The sequence below is a fragment of the Momordica charantia genome, assembly GCF_013281855.1.
Source record: "Momordica charantia cultivar OHB3-1 chromosome 6 unlocalized genomic scaffold, Mcharantia_2.0 BLBB01000006.1, whole genome shotgun sequence".
Taxonomy (NCBI): Eukaryota; Viridiplantae; Streptophyta; class Magnoliopsida; order Cucurbitales; family Cucurbitaceae; genus Momordica; species Momordica charantia.
Genome location: NW_028275164.1, coordinates 14,023,630 through 14,039,940, shown reverse-complemented (window position 1 = coordinate 14,039,940; position 16,311 = coordinate 14,023,630). Strand labels below are relative to the sequence as shown.

Here is a 16,311-nt window from a genome sequence, read left to right as displayed (position 1 = left end):
AAAAAGCTCTACGAAGTTATTCATTTACTAATTTTCGACTAACTACAGTCTATTAAGAACATGGCTCTTTGTAACTATATCATTACGTTATATGACAGGGACCGGTAATAAAGATTTCAAGATGGCATTAGGAACGAGAAGTTGCCAGGTTTCTTTATATTGCCAGACCGCATCCTAATGAACTTTAGCTTGTTGTGACCATTTCCATCTTAATTCCAATAGAACAAAGGTAAGCTATTAACTGTTGTGATCATAATTCATACTGTGACATTGAAATCCTAAATCAAACTGAATAAGTTTTGTGACATTGAAATCCTAAATCAAACTAAATAAGTTTTGTTATACACTGTAACTATAGTTAAATTACCACATTTATCAGATTATTTGGTCTGTTCAAAAAATAGGTTTGAATTTGATTATTGATAGACTCATTAGATGATGATTGTTTTGAATCATTGTGGTATACTACTAGTTTGTGCTATATTGATTATTGATATTTTGTGCTATATTACTAAAGAATGTAGAAGTGTAGGCATGTTGGTTATTTCAATCGCTTTCTGTTGGGACCTTTGTTTGATCATTGTGCTAGGTTTATTTCAAAATGTTGATTTCTTAATTGTTCCACGAAGAAATTTGAATTTTTTACAATTTGGTACATTTGTGTTATGGTATGTGAACCAATGTTGTTCTAACAATAGATATATTTCAGACCTACAGATCTTCATTTCACGAAATAAGCACCGCAAAGCAATTGGAGTCGTTAGATGATGATTGTTTTTAATTATTGTGATATACTATTAGTTTGTGCTATATTGATTATTGATATTTTTGTGCTATGTTACTAAAGTATACAGAAGAAGTGTAGGCATGTTGGTTATTTCAATCGCTTATGTTCTGTTGGGATCTTTGTTTGGTCATTGTGCTAGGTTTATTTTAAAATGTTGATTTCTGTTCCACGAGGAAATTTTAATTTTATACAATTTGGTACATTTGTGTTATGGTTCGTGAAGCAATGTTGTTCTAACAATAGATAAATTTGAAGTTGAGGTAGTTCTTTTCTTATCCATTTGATAAATTTGAATTTGAAGAAAAATGTTGCTCTAATAATGGATCATATGATGTTTCTAACGATGTGGAATATCTATTTATCCTCTCAGCCCTTTGCACCATTTAATAGATAGAACTTATTATTTTAGAAGTGATTTTCTTCCCTTATCTATTTATTCGTTATTCATTTATGTAACATGAATTTTGTTTTCCTCATCAGGTCTTTCACGAACTCAAAGAAGTCAAGATTAGGATGACAACAAATTGATGAATGATCATCTTTTTTGGGTTAGTGTGTGAGACATATGTTCCATTATGTATTTGTACTTGATATGTGTAAAGAATATTGTATCATACTTTGTTCATATACGAATGTTCAAGTTTGTTATATAAAATTCATGTTTTTGCTACGTTGATGAACGACGAAATAGGTTTCTGGTTCCCGATCTTTTAGCAATGAAATAATTCTTCAAGGCCATCTTTTAGCAACATCAAATTTAATTGTGTGACATTTCTCTGTCGTCATGATATCTAGTTTATGACATTTTTAAAACGTCACGAAATCGGTTTTTTGTGACGACGTTTATAACATCACGTAATAATCTATTGTGACGTTTAAAAAACGTCACGAGAAATAGATGTCATGACGTTTTTAATCTGTCACGAAATCAATCTTCCGTGACATTTTTAGGTTCGGATTTCGTGTTTTGTGACGTTTTTAAACATCAGAAAATATTTATGCATCACTATAGCATAATTTTAGTGACGTTCAAAAAATATCACAAAAAGTGAAATTCATGATGGTTAAAGAACATCACGAAATCCTCTTTTGTGGCGTTGATAAATCGTCACGAAAACCTGTATGGTTCATGACGTTTTTAAAACGTCACCAAAGTTACAATTCGTGACGTTTATTTAAACGTTACGAATACCTTTCGTGATGGGGGTATACATGACGTCGTAAAAAACTTCACAAAAGAGTTTCGTGGAGTTTTTTAAACGTCACGAGAGCCCAAAATTCTACTAGTGGAGGGTCATCAACATCTACGTAATTCATAATATTTATCATATTAAATGTACATGGTACATAGATACATGTTTCATTAAAATATTATTAGGAAAAAAATAATTGGGAAGAAAATCGATTCTAAGGAAAAAAAAATATTATTCATGTGTTATGATGACCATTTTTAGGCTGGTGCGATGTAGGTGTCACGGGGGATGCCATGTAAGCCTTCGTTTCATATCTCCAAAGGTTCACCTACACACATAAATCTAACATCTATGTGGTACTTTGTCGAGTGCACTTTAATGTCTATATTAGAACTTAAAATGATAGCAAATAGGTATGGAGCAAGTAGAGAAAAGTAATCTTAGTGACAATCTACTTAGGAGTAAGTGTATGTTGTTCTATATTTTTCTTGATATAGAGGGAGATGTTAAAGACATTAGTACCTAAATATCTTTACAGTGGTATCATATACTTGTTCGCTTGGGAATAACCCTCATGGCCTTTCTTTAGTTTCATCCAAAAAACCTCATACTAATAGAGATAATAATAGTAGTACCATGAACCACCTCTTTCCCTAACCAATTTGAGACTTTGTTTGCAATTTTTAAAACTAGAGTAGAAATTGCTAACCACAAGTGTACCAGTTAAGTTTTAATATAGATTGTAAATAAACACCGATATCATCTTCTAAATTGGGTTCTAGCTCACTCAAGTAACAAAGAATACAATCACTAATTCTTATCTAGAGAATCAAATTAATCAGAAAATTAATAGAATTAAGCAAATAAACATGCAATAACAACTAAGCATTAAAGGAATAAAAGCTTCTAGTAATTGATTTCACCTATTGAATCTATGAACTAATTACTTAATTACTCGAGATTGAATGAACTATTAAATAACTCTCAAATCTCAATTATCTCTCTCCATGACAAACAAATTCTCCTTACTAATTAAGAAACTAATATGATTATCTAGTTTCAATAACAATTAAAGGCTTTAATGAATACGTATTTTAACCACCTTTAAAGGACTCCTTCAAAACTCCTTTAATTATGCATATTAGTTCTAATTCTAAATCACCTTTCCTGAGCGTAGGATTTCAAGTCTATATCAATTAATATATGACCCATATACTAAAGGCAGAAACATAGAGAAAAATAAATAGAACATTGATACTCATTATTCGCTCAGACTTTAATGTTCATCTCAATTTGATCAATTTATGTCCGGCCTGTTTTCTCTCAATTACTCATTCCCGCAAAGTATGTATTGTGTGCATAAACTTGTCATAAATAAACAAAAAAAAACTAACAAATAATTGTAATATAAGTTTCATGAAATATAGCTTACAAAGAACATTATGAGCATTCTCAACAATCCTTCTATAGAACAAAAGTGCTACTTGTATCTTGTCTCAAATATTCATTCATTCATCTACTCCTTGATTAAAGAGCCAATATTCACTTATTCATCTACTCCTTGATTAGAGAGCTTGATTTATGACTCTCGACTGACAAGAAGATTCTACTCTTATCCATCGATGCAACTAGCATTAATCTGAGAGAGAGCATCTGCTCCACAAATCATATGATGGTAACACTTAGTGTTGATGATCAAACCATGTCGTGCTCTCAATCTCCTCCCCTCAATCATAGCTACACCATTCTTACTTGAGCATAGAACATTTTGCTTGCCACCTCCAACATTTTTTGTTCGATATAGAGATTCATAAACAAACTATAAGGCTCACTAATCACTCTTGTTCAGTCCCTTAGGAATATTCCCCCCATACAGCTAGGTGTTTTTACCATGGTTGTGATACCACTTGTTAAGGAAAATAGTACTCCAAGTATGCTGCTCGTCAATGGTATGATATTATCCGCACTTTAAACATAACTCTCACAGCTTTGCTTTTGGTTTTACCCAAAAACCTCGTACCAATGGAGATAATTATCCTCTCCTATATAATATAGGTAACTCATTTTCCTTCTCCAATGTGGAATTTTGTTTGTGCTACTTGCAACCCCAACATAAGCGAGAGATAGAGAGGGGAAAGACATCCAATTATGAGTGTGGAGACCCCTACCAACATTCTGTATCCTTCCACTGCCATCCTATAGTGGTACGGCAGTGTCTTCGATGCACCCTTGACAACGTGCCAGACGCCATGTTCGATGATTTTGTCGGCATATTTAACCAAATTGTAGACGTCTGTACCATGCTCTTGGCCTTCCTTTACGGGTTGAATGAGTTCAACGTATTCCGACAAGGGAGCTCCACGGGGCATTCTGTAGCTTCCCCTCAATAATAAATATATTTTAAGACCTTTGTTAGGGGGAAAACAGTATACTATGAAAATTACATTATATTTACTCTCCTTCATGGAAAAATCTTTTGAGATCTCTGAATCATCACATTCCAATTTTATACACCAACGTCTCGTATGTTGTGGTGTGTAATATCTTTGTGAATAAATTTCTCAAAGTTATTTTTCCAATAAATTTGTTGAACACTAATATCATCATGTTCTTCAAGATCATGGGTGTAAAATAGTTTAACAAGATATGTTTCATTGGACATGGGTGTAAAATAGTTTAATAAGATATGTTTCATTCTATCTCCTTTAATATATTCGCCCTTTATTTGTGCTATACATGCTCTATTGTTTTTCAATATTTTATTTTTTAATTCTTCAATACTTTAGTACAAAATTTTAGATTATTAAATCATTTTTTATGGTTGAGAAGAAATTTTCTTTTTTTTTCTCCTGAAACAAACGAGAGGTTGTAGAACGAGGAATTCATTATAAAGCTGAATCACCGACTTTTATAAGTAGTTGATATAGTTTACGATCTATTTTTCTTCTCTCATATATATTGAGATCAAATATGACAACAAATCTTTTCGTATCTACAGCTAAGAATAATACCTAATATATTTTACTGCTATTTTTTTTTTTATTGAAAATATATGCCTTAACCAATTGAATTAGACTCATTTTTATATTTGAATTAATCATCAAATCAACAAAAGAGAAAATGTGCAGTCGCCTAGAGAAAAATAATACGATTTTTAAAAAATGCAAGTAATGTTTTTTATTTAAAACATTTAATTGATAATTGTTTAAGAATATCACATGAAATTAAATAAGTGTTAAAATCCCACGTTGAAAAGAAAAGGGACCTAACAAGGGTTTATAACATAAATAGATTATTCTTCACATTGAAAATTGGTTAGTAATGTTCCTGCTTTTTGTTTTTTGTTTTCCCTAAACAGGGAAAAATATAATTGCATGATCTCTACAATAGCAATCTATCATTCTTTCCAGTTAACACATTTATGTTTCGGAACAAATTGGAAAAAGAAGCGAGAAACAAGAAACTTCAAGAAACTTCAGTTATTGCTTTCAAAATTTCTATACAATTTTAGGAAAGTTTCTAAAAAATGAGAAAAAGGAAACATTGACATCTACCAAATGCTTGAATTTCTAAATAAACGTGGAAACGTAAAATAAGAAACATTAATTTTACCAAACAAGTCATAAATAACTAAATTTAGTTCAAAGAGTTGGTAAAAGTTGTTAAGAATCCCACATTGAAAAGAAAATGAGACCTTACAAAACTTTATAATATATATGGGCTACTTCTCTCATTGCCAATTAACTTTGAGATGGAACCTCATGAATATTGATATGGTATCGAAACCAAAAATCGAGCATTCGGAAAAAAATAACATCCATCCAAGATCAATGAACCAAAAGAGTCACCATCTTGAAGAGACATGTTAAGGATCCCATAGATATGGACTACTACTAATATAAATGACTACTCCTTATATTGTCAATTGAGAGCAAAGACTCAAACGAGCATCTGGTCCAAAAATGGGATCTGGCTAATTTGAGCTAAAAGAGTCACGATCTTAAAGGGGCATGTTAATAATCCCACATTGAAAATAAAATGACCTTACAAAGGTTTAAAATAGAGATAAGCTAGTCCTCTCATTATTTATTGGTTTTCAGATATAAACATGTGAATATTAATATAAGAATGGTTAATATATCTTTCTTGAAAAGAAAGATATATTTTTCTTCTATATAAAATGAACTAAATGAAATCCACTATCGTCCTGTTGGGAAATTAACAGTCTTGTATAATTTTCTCTTCCAGAGAAATATCCAAATACAACAAAAAATATGGAAATAGGAAGAAAACTGTAAAAGAACAATAATAACGATACAACAAACTATAATGGTTCGTCACTAAGGGCTACGTCCAATCATCTATTCAGATGTAAGTAGTTCACTAATAATTGTTTAAGGATTGAAATAAAAAACTCTCCCAGAAAATATCCCCTAGAAGTCCCAACAAAAGCCCCCTAGGTTCTAAGTATTATAACACACTAGGTACAGGAATGAAAAACACTCACTAAACCCACGAGATACATAATCCTTTTCAACACTGCCCACAATCACTCGAGTCTCTTTTATTTGGATTATATACAAATGAAACTTAACATAAAGGCTCTAAGAGGTCAAATATCATAATTCTTATAGGAAAACGATATTTTAATCCTTATAATACAATAATATCGTACTCCTTGTAAGAATTGGTAGTAGTGTTGAAAATCCTTTTCGTTATAGGACATGAGTTTCCTATTTTGGCTCCATAATCCAAACAATATCCCATATGGACGCAAAACACCGTTTTACCGTTTTACCCCTGAGTTACATCTTACTCTTTAAACACCACTGCTCCTCTAATGAACAACCCGGTTATGGTCCAACCAATAATCGGAATTCCCTCTCGGCCAATGAGTGGGTGGGGCCCCTTGTTCAAGTCTCGGAGTCAGCATTTAAGGGAACACTCACCTACTCCCCTAAAGTCGGGGAGGAGTGAATTCCATCTTGTGAAGTTATGTTCCCAGCTCCCCACTCGGTCTCGTCCCCAAAATGGTAGGAATGTTGAGTCGGCGACTCGGGCCACTCTCACCCATACAGATCAAAGGACGAGCCCTCACGGGCAGAAGTCCATAACTCACTCCGGATTGAGAATGAGTTGTCTGGTCATCCTAAGAAATGGCAATCTATTAGTTAACGGTGTTACATCTAAAGATTGCCTATTTCGCGGTCCGGTCTTATACAAACTCATTGTATAGGATACCCCCACTCGCATGTCTCCACATGAACGACCTGGATCGAGTCGTCTGTAACCTTTACAGAGTGGGCCGTATCCATAGTGTTGCCAGGATAAGGTACCCAGCCTTATCCATATACTATAGACCCTTTAGGTTATTCACGGGACATTATCCATTCATATATCAGGGATATATCAAATATATACCCCGTATATCAACTATATACCCAGTATATATACTGTCCCGATTACATCATAAATAACCTTGGATGTTTAGTTTATTGGATTTTGGACAATGCAAAGCGATGATTCAACAACAAATTTATTGAATAAAACTTTATTAAATAGACATTTGTTTTTACAAAATACAAACTACGAGTTTAGGGCAACACACCCAACAACTGGATTCTTTCTTTAGCTTCCAGCAACGCCTAACAAACTCACAGATGTAGCCATCGTCGTTTAGCTTCCCTACAGATAACAAATTAAATTTGAAGATAGGAATATATACCAGACGCCTCGTAGAACCAACTCAGCCCGTCGCCTGTCTTCAAACATACATCTCCAATTCCTCTCACCTTGGAGATAATCCTATTCCCATCCCCACCGAGCCATAATCGCTTGCAATAAAAGATGAGAACCAATGTTTGTCTGAAGTAACATGCGCTGATGCTGCAGTGTCCGCTACCCACTGGTCTACATATATGTTCATTTGAAGACAAGCCAGAAACTCATCATCCGTTTATCTCCTGTTACAACATTTGTAGAATTGTTCCCCTTCTCATATTCTTCTTTAAACTTCCTACAAAAACGTTTCACGTGTCCTTTCTTGTGGCAATAATAACACTCTAGTTCCCCATTAGAACTCCCACTACCCTTGTTATATCTTTGTTACTGCTTCCCATTGTGTAGGTGGCATTTTTTAGTGTTGGGTCAAATATGATCACATCAAGCCTCTTAGCCCTCTTTGTGTTTTTAGATGGAACAACCTCAGCCTCTTTTAGGACAGCCAAACATGCTACAGCGGCTCGGGTCCTTAGCCTGGAAATTGCGCCGGGTGCAATTTCTACCAACTTTTTCTTCTTTCATGTTTTCTTCATCACTTGGGTTGAGCACACCTCCTCCTCTGAGGTCTCTACAATAGCAACAAAGTTGGGGTCATAAACATTCAAACTTGATAGAGAAGGGGACTTACCTTTTGAAGAATAGGAAGATGATTCCTCCATGGCCTCATTAGAGACATCCACAAGACTGAATGTTTCTTCTTGCTTTTGTGTAGGGGACTCTTCATCATTTTTCTGCGATTCGTGCATCGGAGTACGTATTCTCACTTCATATTGAGATATATCGTCGTTTTCTTCTTTTTCCTCAAACTCATCTCCATGCACCTCTTGGGGTAATTCTCCAAGATCCTCATTTTCTCCATCAACATTTAATCTCTCTTGTGCTGCCCCACTGTTTCAATCATACTCTAGTGGATCCTCTCACATCGCCTCATTCAATTCAACGGTACCAAAAATTTGACAATTTTCAATATTGTTCGTTCCCGTTCTAAATAATAAAAACTAAGGGCTTTTTAGTCAAAATAGGATCTGCAAAAGATGGAGACAAAAATACCTTGTAGTGTGGTCGGACGAGTGTTCTCCAAAATTGTGCCAGGCGCAATTCGACAGTGTATTTCGACCGTGGCTGAATCTGAATGCTCCAAGGGCTCCTTGTCGTGTTCTTGACCTTCAACATTCATAGCAACAGTAGCGGAAAGAGGGGGAGGGATAGACAGATTTGAAGATTAGGAAATGGGGTTATCTTGAGAAGAATTCAACCTACAGCGCATACTCATACTACTTAATTCAAGTTGAATCTCCTCACTCACTCTCCTTGAATTTTCCATGAATTCTTGCCATTTTGTGTTTAGTTCTTCAATCGTAGCACAAATGCCCTCATTCTCCTTATCCCTAATTTCTTTCTTTTTATTTTCAATGTTCACTCTTTCATTAAGCCTAACAATTCTCTCGTCTAAAGCAGCACCGCTCTCATCCAAGGATTGATTTTTTCAAAGATAGACCTTACCAAATTCTCCTAATTTCTTCTCACTATGACCCTTTTTATTAAACCTAGCATCATGCGATGCTACATTGATTTTTTTTTTTCAGAATTACACATGGATTCTTTCTCTACAAGGCAAGGGTGCAATATCTCAAACTTTTTTAAGCTTTCCAATACCCAAGGATCATTACAATCGAGAAATACCTTTGTTTTGGGAATACGAGGTGGTTCTAGGGGAATCATACCCGATTTAGTCGGCGATGGCAGCAGCGCTTTCTTCGTCCCATTTTCTTTGTCTTTCGGTTTGGAAGAGGAAGAACCTTCCATGGATTCTTGAGCTTTTGCTTCACAATTAACACAAAAATTCCTCCTACTAACCCTAAGTGTGCCGAAAAATAGAGGGATGTGAGAAAATTTAGGATTCTTGAAGATTTCTTGAGAGAAGGTTTGAAAACCAAGTGGGGAGATGTGAGGAAATCAGAAATGAGGGTTTTGGAAACTTAGGACTTTTTGTTTTATGTTTTAACACATATTAACAACATAACAGGGCTTAGTATTGGGCCTTTTCTTGATTTAAAAACTAACCCCAATCCCATTTAAACATAACCCAAATTAAGCCCACAAAAATCATACCCAAAATTCGAAAATCGATATTTTTCCTCTTAAATTGCACCTAGCGCAATTTTGACGTGAGTCAGATATTGATTATGTAAAATTCAAATGCAAAAACAAAAATTAGATTTGGAATCTACACAAAAAAGCCTTAAAAAGAATGTAAAAATTTCACAGAAAGAAGACAAAAAATATTTTACATAAAAACAACACTGGCCGAGGGACTGTTCTCACTATTTTTTCATGTATCTTTCAATAGTACAGAGGTTTTGCCTCTGTCAATATGCTCACCAAATTATTTCTTAACTCGATGCCCGTTTACTTTAAAAACATTACCTTTCGAATCACTTAAATCCACAGCTCCATGTGGATGAACACGTTTAACTACAAACGGACCCGACCATGTAGACTTAAGCTTACCTAGAAACAACCTTAATCTAGAATTTAACAACAAAACTGAATCTCCACGTTTCAAATTCTTATCCATTATTTTCTTATCGTGCCACTTTTTTGTTTGTTCTTTATACATCTTAATATTCTCATAAAAAAACTGATGAAACTCATCCAACTCATGTAACTGTAACAATCTTGCTTCACCTGCAGCAACATAATTAAAATTTAGTTTCCACGTAGCCCAAAATGCTTTATGTTCTAATTCTAATTGAAGATGACATGCTTTACCAAAAATAATTCGATAAGGGGACATGCCTAACGGAGTTTGATAAGCAGTTCTATACGCCCACAAAGTATCATCAAGTTTAATAGCCCCGTCCTTCCTATTCACATTCACAGACTTCTCTAAAATTGAATTTATTGACCTATTTGATACCTCTGCTAATCCATTAGTTTGAGGGTGATAGGCAACAATCTTATGATGAATGTTATACTTTTTCAACAAATTACTCACTGTTATATATAAAAAGTGCGTGCCCCCATCACTAATCAAGCATCTGAGTGTACCATATCTAATGAAAATGAACTTCTGCAAGAAGAGAGAAACTACATTAGCATCTTTAGTAGGGGTGGCTAGAGCCCCAACCCATTTCGAAACATAGTCATAAGCCGAGAGAATGTAATTATGACAGAATGAAGGCGGGAACGGACCCATGAAGTCGATGCCCCAAACATCAAACAACTCTACTTCCAATATTGGGTTTAAGGGCATCTCAGGTTTCTGTGACAAGTTATCTGATCTTTGATAATGGTCACAACCCTTGAGCGAATATGTGAGCATCTCAAAATAGGTACGGCTAAAAGAAACTACTTTGGAGGACCTTCGACACAGTTTTACGTCCAGCAAAATGTTCACCATATGGCGATTTGTGGCACGCCTCCAGGATCTCCTTCTGTTTATGCTCAACAATACACCTGCAAAGAATATTGTCAGGTCCCAATTTAAGCAAGAAAGGTTCATCCGATCTATAAAACCTAACATCATGAAAGAACTTATTTATCTGATGTTTACTTAAGTCATTAGGAATTATGTTGCTAACTAGATACTTCGCATAATCAGCATACCAAGGGACTTCAGAAATAGCTAACAGATGCTCATCAACAAAATGCTCTCTAATTTCACAATTATCATGCTGTAAAGAAGACTCAAGCCTAGATAAATGATATGCTACTTTGTTTTCTATTCCTTTTCTATCTCTTACCTCTAGATCAAACTCTTGTAGCAATAATATCGTTCTAATTAACCTAGGCTTGGCTTCCTTTTTAGTAAACAAGTATTTTAACATAGAATGATCCGTAAAAACTATCACCTTAGTCCCAATCAAATATGAACGAAATTTATCAAATGCGAAAACAACATCTTAAAGTTCTTTATCAGTCACAATAATATAGTTTAACTGACTACTATTCAAGGTCTTACTTGCATAATTAATATGATAAAGAATTTTACCTTTTCGTTGTCCTAACATCACACCTACAACAAAATCACTTGCATCACACATTAGTTCAAATGGCAAGTTCCAATATGGTTCAATTATAATAAGTGCTGAGCTAAGTGCATCTTTAAGTGTCTCAAAAGCTTTCAAACAGTTTTCATCAAAATCAAAAGGTCGATCCACTTCCAACAACTGACCCAAAGGTTTAGAAATATTCGCAAAATCTTTTATAAAACGGTGGTAGAAACCCGCCTGTCCTAAGAAACTTCTAAAACCTTTAACAGTAGTAGGAGAGGGTGGTTTGGTAATCAAGTCTATTTTAGCCCAATCGACCTCAATTTCTTTTCCTGAAATTCTGTGACTTAGGACTATACCTTCACGTACCATAAAATGACACTTCTCCCAATTAAGAACAAGGTTAATCTCTTCACACCTTTTTAAAACATTATCTAGATTCTCTAAACAAATATCAAACGACTCACTAAACACATAAAAATCATCCATATATATCTCTACCGTGCTTTCTACCATGTCAGAAAAATAGCGGTCATGCATCTCTAGAAGGTGGCAGGAGCATTACAAAGACCAAACGGCATTCTCCGGAACGCAAATGTCTCGTAAGGAAACGTTAAAGTGGTCTTTTCTTAGTCCTCCGGAGCTATTGTAATCTGGTTGTAACCAGAATACCCATCTAGAAAGCAATAGCAGTTCTTCTTTGCAAGACGATCAAACATTTGGTCAATAAAGGTTAGTGGAAAATTGTTCTTTCGAAAGCGACGATAGTCCATACACACTCTCCAACCAGTCATCATTCTTTTCGAGATCAACTCGTTGTCATTGTTAGTAATCACCGTCATAGCACCCTTCATGGGAACGCATTGAACCTTGCTAACCCAGCTGCTATCTGAAATGGGATAGATCACCCCGGCGTCTAACCATTTAATTATCTTCTTTTTTTTACCACCTCTTTCATTTTGTGGTTGAGCCTCATTTAGCTCTCGATAGAATTGGTGGCTCATTCTTCTAGGATGATTTTGTGCATGCAAAAAGTAGGGCTACTTCCTCTTATGTCCGCTATGGTCCATCCAATAGCCCTCTTGTACTTAGACAAAACATGTAGAAGCGAAGATTCATGTTCATTCGACAAATACAAATAAATGATAATCGGCAAAGTGTCGTTTAAACCCAAATAAGCATATTTTAAATGAGAGGGTAGGGGTTTCTTCTCGAGTTGTGGAGATTCAATGATGGAAGGTTGCAAGGTTTTCAAATCATTTGGCTGCATAAACTCAAAATGCTCATATTGTGGCAAAATTGCACCAGGCGCAATTTTCCCTTTTTTTTTGCAGCCTCCAAATCTGCTTTTAAGTCTTTCACAATGATCTTCTAGAGATCCTCCATGATTGCCCCTATTGCAGAGCAGTCATCGACTTCATCCGGGAGCCGCATCGCATTAAGGACGTTGAAGGTGACTTGCTCATCATTGACCTTCATAGTGATTTCTCATTTCCGAACATTGAATACCATGTCTCCAGTTCCTAAAAATGGCCTCCCAAGAATGATCGGAATCTCAAGGTCTGCTTCATAATCCGAAATTATGAAATCGACGGGAAAAATAAAGTTATCAACCTTAACAAGCACATCTTCTATTTTCCCTTCCGGTTTCGTAATGGACCTATCAACTAGTTGCAAAGTGACAGTAGTGGAACGAGCTTCTCCTATATTTAATTCTTTAAATACAGAAAGAGGCATAAGATTAATGCTTGCCCCTAAGTCACACAATGCTCTTCCTAAGTTCTTACATCCTATCGAGCAAGGGATAGTGAAACTACCTGGGTCCTTACACTTAACAGGCAATGGATTCCCTAGAGCATCACTACTGCACTTTGTTAGAGCTACTTTCTCATGTTCTCCTAACTTTTTGCGCCTAGAAATAATATCTTTCAAAAACTTGGTGTAGTTAGGCATTTGCTCTATGACATCTATGAGATGTATATTAATATGCAACTGTTTTAGAATCTCAAAGAACTTCTTAAAATTACTATCATTATTTTTCTTACTAGTATTTGGGGGAAAGGTGGAGGAATCTTAACGTTACCTACCTGTGGAGTAGTGCAAGGCACTACTTGCTTACCTTTGTTTGCTTTTTTATCTCTCTTATGAACTTACGGGTTCTGATTTCTCTTCTGGTTGTGGGAGTGGAGGTGGATGCAGGAATAGCCACATTGGTTCCTTCATCTAGAAATGAGGGTTCATCTTAACTTAATCCGCTTCTCGTGATGACCGCCTTATACTGCTCCCTACCTTCACGATCTCGCTTCGGATTCTCTGTGTGTCCTCACAGTATACCTTGTGGTCTAGTTTTTAGGTCATTAGCTATTTGTCCCACTTGCATCTCCAAGCTTCGTATCGCGGCATCATTCCTGTCATGTATTCCTTCATCATGGCCTCCAAAATTGCATTGTTACCACTTTACCCAGTGTTATTTTGAGATCTTTGTTGATTGTATTGCTGTGGTGGAGGCCCACGTTCTAAATTACAAGTATACCCTGCAGGCCCGAATCAACAATAAATTACTTCTGATTGACTTCTAATATACTAATGATTGACAGATATACTCCTGATATATATATGATATATGTTTGATATACATATGGTATGAAATTAATTTACTTCTGATATAACTATGATATCTAATACTAACATAGAATTGATTGACTTCTGATATACTATTGATTTACTTATAATATAACTATGATTGACAGATATACTCCTGATATATATGTGATATATGTTTCATATATATCTGATATGAAATTGATTTGCTTCTGATATAACTATGATATATACTACTATAGGTGATATAGAACTGATTGAATTTTGATATACTATTGATTTACTTATGATATAACTATGATTGACAGATATACTCCTGATATATATGTGATATATGTTTGATATACATATGATATGAAATTGATTTACTTCTGATATAACTATGACATCTACTATTATAGGTGATATAGAACTGATTCATTTCTGATATACTATTGATTTACTTTTGATATAACTATGATTGACATATATACTCTTGATATATATGTGATATATGTTTGATATAAATATGAAATTGATTTACTTCTGATATAATGATGATATCTACCAATTATTTCGAACATATTACCTCTAATATATGTTTTCTGATATACTACTAATATATGAAATAATTTTTTTTTTCTAGATAAAAGCAATGTTACAAAGACGAAAAATGTAATAAAAAAACATCGTCGAAAATGTTGATCTTGTCCGTCCCAAAAGACAACATAAACCAACGCCAAAAGTGTTGTTTATGGAAAAACGGAAAGCTTCAAAGATATTATCTCCGAAGACAAGACAATCACCAAGAACGAAGATTGATGTCCCAAGCTTTTACCTAAAGATTATACAAGAATGAAATTTACGCTTTTCTAGACTGTTGGAACTTATGCTTTTGGAACTTATGCTTTTTATTTTATGATCGGCCATCATATATGTAACCGGTCATACAATGCCCTTAACTTCAAATGGTCCTTCCCAGCTTGATTCCAGTGAACTTTTTGGAGGACCAGTTGCCCAACCTAAACTCTCCGAGGTCAAACTCGGGGCATTGTAATGTTTGGCCATCCAATTATGGTATTCTGCTAGGCGTAACTGAGACAACTCTCGCTTTTCATTTAGGAGATCTAGGTTGAGGAGCAATTCCTCCTCATTCCTCTCCTGCTCGTAGTAGTCTATCCTTTTCATTGGCATTCCTATCTCGACCGGTACTACGGCTTCGAAACCAAAGGCCAACGAGAAAGGGGTTTGCCAGTTGACTCTCTTGGGGTCGTTTGGTAAGACCGAAGGACTTCAGGGAGCTCCTCAGCCCGTCGCCCTTTTCTTGCAATGTTGGATGAATTTGTGTCCTTTATGTGCAAGTATACACCATCGTTGTAGCAAGTAATAAAAAGTTCAAATCCACAGGAACTGCTCACTAAACACTTGCATAATTGCTAAAGAAAGCTAATATTTAAACACAATATGATATCCAACAAGGACAAAATAAGCAATTAAATGAATAAACGCCACAATGCTCACCGAATGTAACTAATCTAAACTTAAATTGACTTCACGAAGTTTTAAAAAGGAAAGTACACAATAAAATGGTTAACCACTGACTTTTAAAAGGGTAAGGAGAAAAGTTAAACGTGACATTTTATAGGCTACACAAACGATGCTATAACATTAACAATGTTGAAATATTGGTCAAACAGACATGGAGTCTTCCCCGACGTCCCAGATTTTCGACTATTAGGGTTTTTAGACAAACTCAAAAGCATATAGTAACAGTTTATAACCATGCTAGGTGAGCCCTATTCCTAAGTACCAACTCTCTAACTCACACAGATTATAGCATGAATTGAAGTTTACCACTCCCTATTACAATTTTCCGGTTAACAAGGAGATATTTCAACAATTGTGATAAAGCATGCTAAAAATAAACTTTGAAAACAACTTCAACTCAATATTCATTCATCGTTAACACTAATAG

At 34.9% G+C, this 16,311-nt stretch overlaps 1 pseudogene; it reads right to left on the bottom strand.

The window, feature by feature from the left end:
- Positions 1-8,279: 8,279 nt before the first annotated feature.
- Positions 8,280-16,311, bottom strand: part of LOC148210734 (uncharacterized) — a 57,936-nt pseudogene continuing 49,904 nt past the window's right edge.